This window comes from Oratosquilla oratoria, chromosome 20 (assembly GCF_046742065.1).
Source record: "Oratosquilla oratoria isolate Oo_2021 chromosome 20, ASM4674206v1, whole genome shotgun sequence".
Taxonomy (NCBI): Eukaryota; Metazoa; Arthropoda; class Malacostraca; order Stomatopoda; family Squillidae; genus Oratosquilla; species Oratosquilla oratoria.
The window spans coordinates 6651533-6659032 of record NC_134796.1 but is presented as its reverse complement, the minus strand read 5'-3'; the positions used below and the strand labels follow the sequence as shown (position 1 = coordinate 6659032).

Below are 7500 nucleotides of genomic sequence, written 5' to 3'. Positions count from 1 at the left end.
CCAACTCATTATAGTGTTCATTATTCACTGCATTTTTCTCAGATGTTATTGACTTCTCTAATAATAAGTGTTGCCTCATTTTTCACTGACTGGAAACACACAAAATCACAAGAGCTCGCAATAGTCCCTGGGGCTTACCACAGATCTCTCTGGGAATAGTATACGCCTTGTACTGTGGAATTATTTTTTTGCTATCGGTTTGAATTACTAGAAGGAGGGAGGCAGTCGTCTTTTTGCCAGATCTTTTGTAAAAAAAAATTAGGAAGTACAGTCGATATTAATTTTTTGATAGCCGATTCATCAGAGCTTGGTTTTAAAAGTTCTTTTTAGATTTATTGGGTCACATCTAAAAATCACCTGCTCTTGGATTTGGAAGAGGTACAATGTGGAGTATGTGATTTGTATTACTAGTAGGAGGGAAGCAGTCGTCTTTTTGTCAGAACTTGTGTGAAAATGCTAGGAAGTACAGTCGATATTAGTTTTGATATCCTATTCATCAGAGCTTGGTTTTAAATGTTCTTTTTAAATTTATTGGGTCACATCTAAAAATCCCCTGCTCTTGGATTTGGAAGAGGTACAATGTGGAGTATATTTATAGCTGATCTTTTAATAGGACTGAGAGCAGACAAATAAAAAAAAGGTGAATTACTCATTGACTTTTCTATGATACTTGTAATTCCCAAGCACTATCAATAAATACAGGTTGAATATGTGTCAGACGATATTAGATGAAAGTAACGTTCGACTAAAGTCAATCGTCTCTTTATTCAAACTTTCGATCTTAGGCCATTTCCATGGGGTAGGGAAGAGTGGAGTAGTCAACAAATTACAACACACAGTAAGAACACCTTAAGCCTTTTATCACTTTGAGTTAGCTACTAAAATCACACTTGATCATGTTTGTACCTGGTGCTTGTTTTGGTGTTCTGCCAGCACCATGTTAATGTCTTATTACCACGTAAAAGTTACTGCAGATATTAAAGTTTCTTGTTCTTTATACATAATACCTATAAGGTCAGTGCAAATCACTGAGATGCGTAATGTCAAATGAAATATTATGAATAGAATAAATGGACAAAAAAGAACACTACATATAAACAAGATAATTATGGCAATGCACAAAGAGGTTGTCCAGCAATGTCTGATAAGGTGGAAACAAGATTAATTACGAGAAGAAAGAGGGAAATTCAATTTAATCATTCGCTTGCACAGTGTATAAGATGAGAACATAAACGAGGGAGTGGTTAACTTCTGACAAAACCGTCATGTTTTCCAGTGTACCAATACGTTCAGGTGTAATGAGGGTTAATGTTAGCTATATGAAGGGAATTGTGGGACTTTGTACGTATAAGAGGATAACAGGCACATGAAATACATCACACAAACTGAAATAGTATATTCAAATACTTATACTTAAGATATAAGAATATGGATTTCGATAACAAATAAACACACACACACACATACACATACACACACACACACACACACACACACACACACACACACACACACACACACACACACACACACACACACACACACACACACACACACACACACACACACACACACACACACACACACACACACACACACATACGCACGCACGCACACACACACAATTACAAACGCACACGCGTACAAATACGCACACTAACAAGCACGCAATCATGTAACCATGCTCAACAAGCGATTCCATGTCAAACACACATTATGCTAACGTACTGAATTATCTGTTTGAGAGCTGCTTAATAATTATTATTTCATTTTATCATCTGGTAAACTTCGATCATTACTATTTACTTATATATTTTTTCGTATCTACCCTACAGCACTGTTCCACAATGCAAATGAGCTGTCTGAGAAAAATGTGTTATTACTTATGTATATGCCTCGTTAGACCCAATTGTTTTCGACTTTTTATACATATAACCATGAAGTATGGGAAGAATATTTTCAGAATTGTTTATGCTCAGCAACACAGCACAAACAAAAAGGTTCACCAGAATATGTAAAGATATATATGTATATATATGTATATATATGCATATACATATACATATATATATATATATATATATATATATATATATATGAGAGAGAATGTGGGTGGGGAAGGGCAAACGAAGATGTGTTAGGAATAGAGTTTATTCCCCTAACGTTGCGACCAACTTGGTCTTCTTCAGTCCTCTGAAGAAGACCAAGTTGGTCGCAACGTTAGGGCAATAAAGTCTATTCCTAACACATCTTCGTTTGCCCTTCCCCACCCACATTCTCTCTCATTTGTCTGAAATAATCTTAAACATATATATATATATACATATATATATATATATATATATATATATATATATATATATATGTTTAAGATTATTTCAGACAAATGAGAGAGAATATGGGTGGGGAAGGGCAAACGAAGATGTGTTAGGAATATATATATATATATATATATATATATACATATATATATATATATATATATATATATATATATATATACATGTGTGTGTGTGTAAATTTCAAGATATATACAGCTCATTCTTAAATCTTCGATATCTATTGTATGAAGATATCTTTGTAAGAACCATGACGTCTTTGCTAACTGTATGACTAGTTTGGTCGTTCACATTTACTGAACATATCTGTTATCATTCCTGACAGTAGGTATAACGCTACTCCAAGGTCGGGACCAACACCTCGTCTGATGTTACCATTTGGTTATAGTTCCACACCGTTAAAGCCTTTGAGAATCACTTGCGTTCCAGTACAGACGGTCACAAGCACGCTGTTAGCTACACTTGCCTCAGAAGCGAACTTCCAATACCCGATCTAAAGGCCAACTAATTGTAGGTTGGAGTTGTATCGTGCGACGGTGCAAATTGCCATGCGCTCTCTGACTCCAGACTATTTCTCTTCTAAACTGTTCCTAAGATGATCGTTTTAATAATTTAATATTGACGTAAAACATAACCAGAACAGAATATTGGAATAGCACAAAACTAACGACTACTCTTAAAGTCGTATTTATGTTTTACTGACAATAATTGCTACATCAGAAAATCTTCATGTTGAAAATCAGGTGGTCTTCTATTGGACTGTTCTGCTAGTTACTCTATGACATTACCACCTGAAGTTGTAAACAGTGTTATACAAGAGGATATTTAGTTGAATCAATAAACAGTGTATTTATCATTCAGATCCCTGCCGACACTAATTTCGGTTTGACCTTTACCACAATGTGTTAAGTGCAATACAGATTAAATATAAAGATTTGCCAATTCTTTTATTCATCCATGTTATATTCACGACTCAACTAAGCTCAATATCCCCCTCTCTAGTTAAAAAATAATAGTAATAATAATAATAACGATGATAATTATACGTCAACTGAGATTTGATATGTAAAACACGCCACCGATTACTGACAGTAACCGATGTAGGTTTAAACCTTTCATCACCAAGGGAAAGTTTTGCTAATTTTCTTCCAGCTGCTGTTGGAATATTTTTTTCATATCTGTGATATCTTCTCTGTAGCAAATAATATTCTGAACTGTCTAAATCATTACTAATGTTTTGGCTGCCACCAAGCCATTCTATTCATCTCTGTGTCATTGCCATAGTAGGAAAGGGATGATAACCTACAGGAATTAATTCTTAGTCGTATAACCTGTTTCAACATATCAAGAGCAAATTCTACAGTGGATAGAATATTGCACGGTTGAAGGATTTCCACGAGTTACACTTTGAATTTCCCACATACTCTATATTTTCCATAGAGAAAAGTTTATTTCAAATAATGAAATAGTAAACTTGTAAGATGCTCATAGTTTGAAAGCAACACTAATCTTAACTATTTGATTAAAGAAATTTCTTCCTGAACTAAACAGAATCAACGCTCCTCAACTGGTCAAATGAGACAAGGATGACCATCGCCACCCAGTGATACCCTTATAAATTATTCTCTAGACAATATAAGAGCTTTAAACGATGATTTTTTTCTGCGTCAGTGAAGAATGGCTGATTATTAGAACTGGGTAATTATTTAACATGATTTATATATGTATGTCATTCAATATCATCGACTTAAAGCATAATTGGGTATGATAAATAAAAAGCTTAATGGTAAACATATGGATACAGCTGTATATCTTGAGCAGTAGATGACAATCTATAGGCAATTTACTAAAAAAATCTCAGTCGATACTGCGTCTTCGGTTGGCAGCCCTACTCAATCTTTCTCCGCTGAGCTGGTTGAAACCCCAAATTTTCTTAAAACATATTTATATATGTTCACTTACCTCAGTGACCAAGAGTATACATGCTTTAGGAAGACAGCATATGACATGCTTGAAAGATAGAAATGCAGAGACATAATGGTGAAAAGAGTAAAAGAAATTAATTAAGAACTTTACTCGTCGAAGGCCGTAGTTGAGTCAGTAAATTCACCTGTATACGTTAGTAGTGTACCAGAGATTACAAAGGAAGAAATAGAATTTGCTATAAAAATATGAAGCGAGGAAAAGCACCTGGGGAAGATGGTATATCAATAGATCTTTTAAAAGACGCAGGGAAAGAAGTTTATATTAGGTTGGTTCAGTTGAAAATCCAGTACTTATGTCAAGAAAGAGTTCCTAGATCCTGGTGCGTTGCTATTGTAATTTTGCTTCATTAGAAAAGGAGAGCAGAGAGTCCAAGTAACTACCGACCTATTAGTTTGCTATCAAATGTATATAAAGTAATTCCAAGATCCTTACAAATAGTTAAGTCAATTTTTAGATGAAAACCAACCGAGAGAACAGGCAGGCTTTAAAAGCAAATATTCGACATTAGATCATTTGGAGGTGATGGACCAACTAACCGATAAAATGACAGAACACAATATACTTCTTTGCTTAATTTTTGTATATTACGAGATAACATTTGACTTGGTGGAAAAAATAGCAATACTAAGCTCGCAACGCAAGCACGTCACAAACGAATAGATCGTAGGGGTTTTAGAAAAGATTTATGCTAAAGGTACCACTATAACTCGACTACATAAAGATACAGAAAATATTAAATTTGATAAAGGAGTACAGTAAGGCGATACTATTTCAATCAATTTATCTAAAGCTTGCTTCGAAGAGGTTTTCATATGGTTGATTTGGGAAGAGAAATTTTTGAATATCGATGACAAATATTTTAATCACCTAAGATTTGTGGATGACATTGTTATAATTTCAGAGAGAGCTGAAGAACTGAAAGATATGTTGAGTGACCTGAACAAGGAAAATCTCAAAGTAGGTTTAAAATGAATAAAAGTAAAATCAAAGTAATGTTCAGCACGAAAGTTCAAAGTAAATGGATTATAATCGATGGTGAGAGTCTTGAAGAAGTTGAAGAGTATAACTATTTACGCCAGATGGTGAAAGTGACCAAAAATTATGATAATGAAATAAAAAGAGGTATCACAGTTGTTTGAAAAATGTTTGGTAAGTATAATAAAATTCTGAGAGGTTCTTTACCCTTATATTTATAAGGTAAAGCTTACAGTCAATGCATTCTGCCAGCAATAATCTACAGATGTGAGAATTGGAAAGTGACATAGGCAATGGAGACCAAGCTGAGGACTGCACAGAAGAGAATGTAGACATTAATGATGGGAATAACGCTGAGAGATAGAAAGAAAGTAATTTGGGGAGAGAGCAGACTATAATGAAAGATATTATGGAGGTGACGATAAAAGAGAGGAAGTGGAATTGTTTAGTTAAGGTAGTGCGAACGATTGAAGAGCGATGGTGCAGATGTGTTACTGAGTGGACACCACGAGATGGGAAGCGTGGGAGAGGGAGACCAGACAGAAGGTGGAGATACGAGATTCAAAGGTCTGTAGGAGTGACGTGAATCATGAAATGCTATGAAAGAGGCCTTTGTTCAGCAGTGGACTCAGAATGGCTGATTTGATATATATATATATATATATATATATATATATATATATATGTGTGTGTGTGTGTGTGTGTGTGTGTGTGTGTGTGTGTGTGTGTGTGTGTGTGTGTGTGTGTGTGTGTGTGTGTGTGTGTGTGTGTGTGTGTGTGTGTGTGTGTATTCACAAACTGAATGGTCCCCAGTGCAGATCTTAATTTTTTTTTCAACCACATTAACTTTTTACTTTTAATTCCATGTCATCACGAATGAGACCGACAATGCGCTCGTCGGAGACATATACGAAAATATATATATATATATATATATATATATATATATATATATATTTGTGTGTGTGTGTGTGTGTGTGTGTGTGTGTGTGTGTGTGTGTGTGTGTGTGTGTGTGTGTGTGTGTGTGAGTGTGTGTGTGTGTGTGTGTGTGTGTGTGTGTGTGTGTGTGTGTGTGTGTGTGTGTGTGTGTGTATACATATATATATGTATATATATATATATATATACATATATATATATTTATATATAGCTAGTTAGATATGTATATATGTACATGCATTTACATATAAACACACGTATATATCATAATTAACATGACACCTGGAATTAAAGATAAACGGCATCACAAAAGAAAAGACAAGTAGCTTACGTAAGAAAGCCCTTAACCATGATTGAAACTCTCGCTTTTCCTGCATTTGCTCTGACAGCCAGGGCAACCAACTGTAATTTTTAGAAAACGAATCTGATTCCACGTAGTTACGGGGCAAGTGCGGAGCTCGACACGCCACGAAAGCGTACTTTATGACACTAAACAAGGCCATGCATAAACCACTGTTTATAACCTTGGTAATACCCTGTTTGGAATATACAAGCAAGTTATGGAACACTTGCTTAATGGACGATGCTGTAGCTCGTAAAACGTCAAATACGTAACGACCAAAGTCCTTCTTCTCATTCTATGTTGTTCTTAGAGATCAAAGGTCAAATAAAAAAACTGGGAAGGTGAAACGCATCAGTTGGAAAATAACTAGAGATATCTAAATGGTACCAAGTTTCCAGCCAGTCGATTTAGAAAATTTAGAAGCATATTTGGAAACACCGATTGGTCAGAAATACTGTATACAAAATTCAGGATGTTGAACAAACTTGGCATATATTCATTAATATACTCAAAAAGTCGTTGAAGAATGTGTTCTAATGTGCGATAGACAATCATCAGGCAATATTAAACCTAAATGTTGATATCAGAAATATTTGGCCAGCCAAGAAACATGTGTATAGGAGATACAAATCAACACATAGCGAGGCAGATACATTTGAGTACGAAAGACATCGTCGAGAATCTAAAAGGTTCATCAAAATCAGTAGGAAGTTACGAGAACAATATATTCTCCCTAAATACAAATAAAACTCTAATAAAATTTTCAGATATATTAGGAAAAAAAAAAGTACTCAAGAATACCATTGGTTCCCTCCAATCATCAAAAGTGGTGGGTAGTAAAAGGGTAGAGGGCAATGACAGACATCCTAAATTATCAATTTGCGTTTGTGGTCACTATTGAGAACGGCAAAAACAAA

General features: G+C 34.9%; 1 protein-coding gene across 2 annotated transcripts in view; it reads right to left on the bottom strand.

The window, feature by feature from the left end:
* The window catches only part of LOC143036045 (uncharacterized), a 416600-nt gene that overhangs the window by 225145 nt on the left and 183955 nt on the right, over window positions 1-7500 (bottom strand). The gene's annotated exons all lie outside the window — the stretch shown is intronic.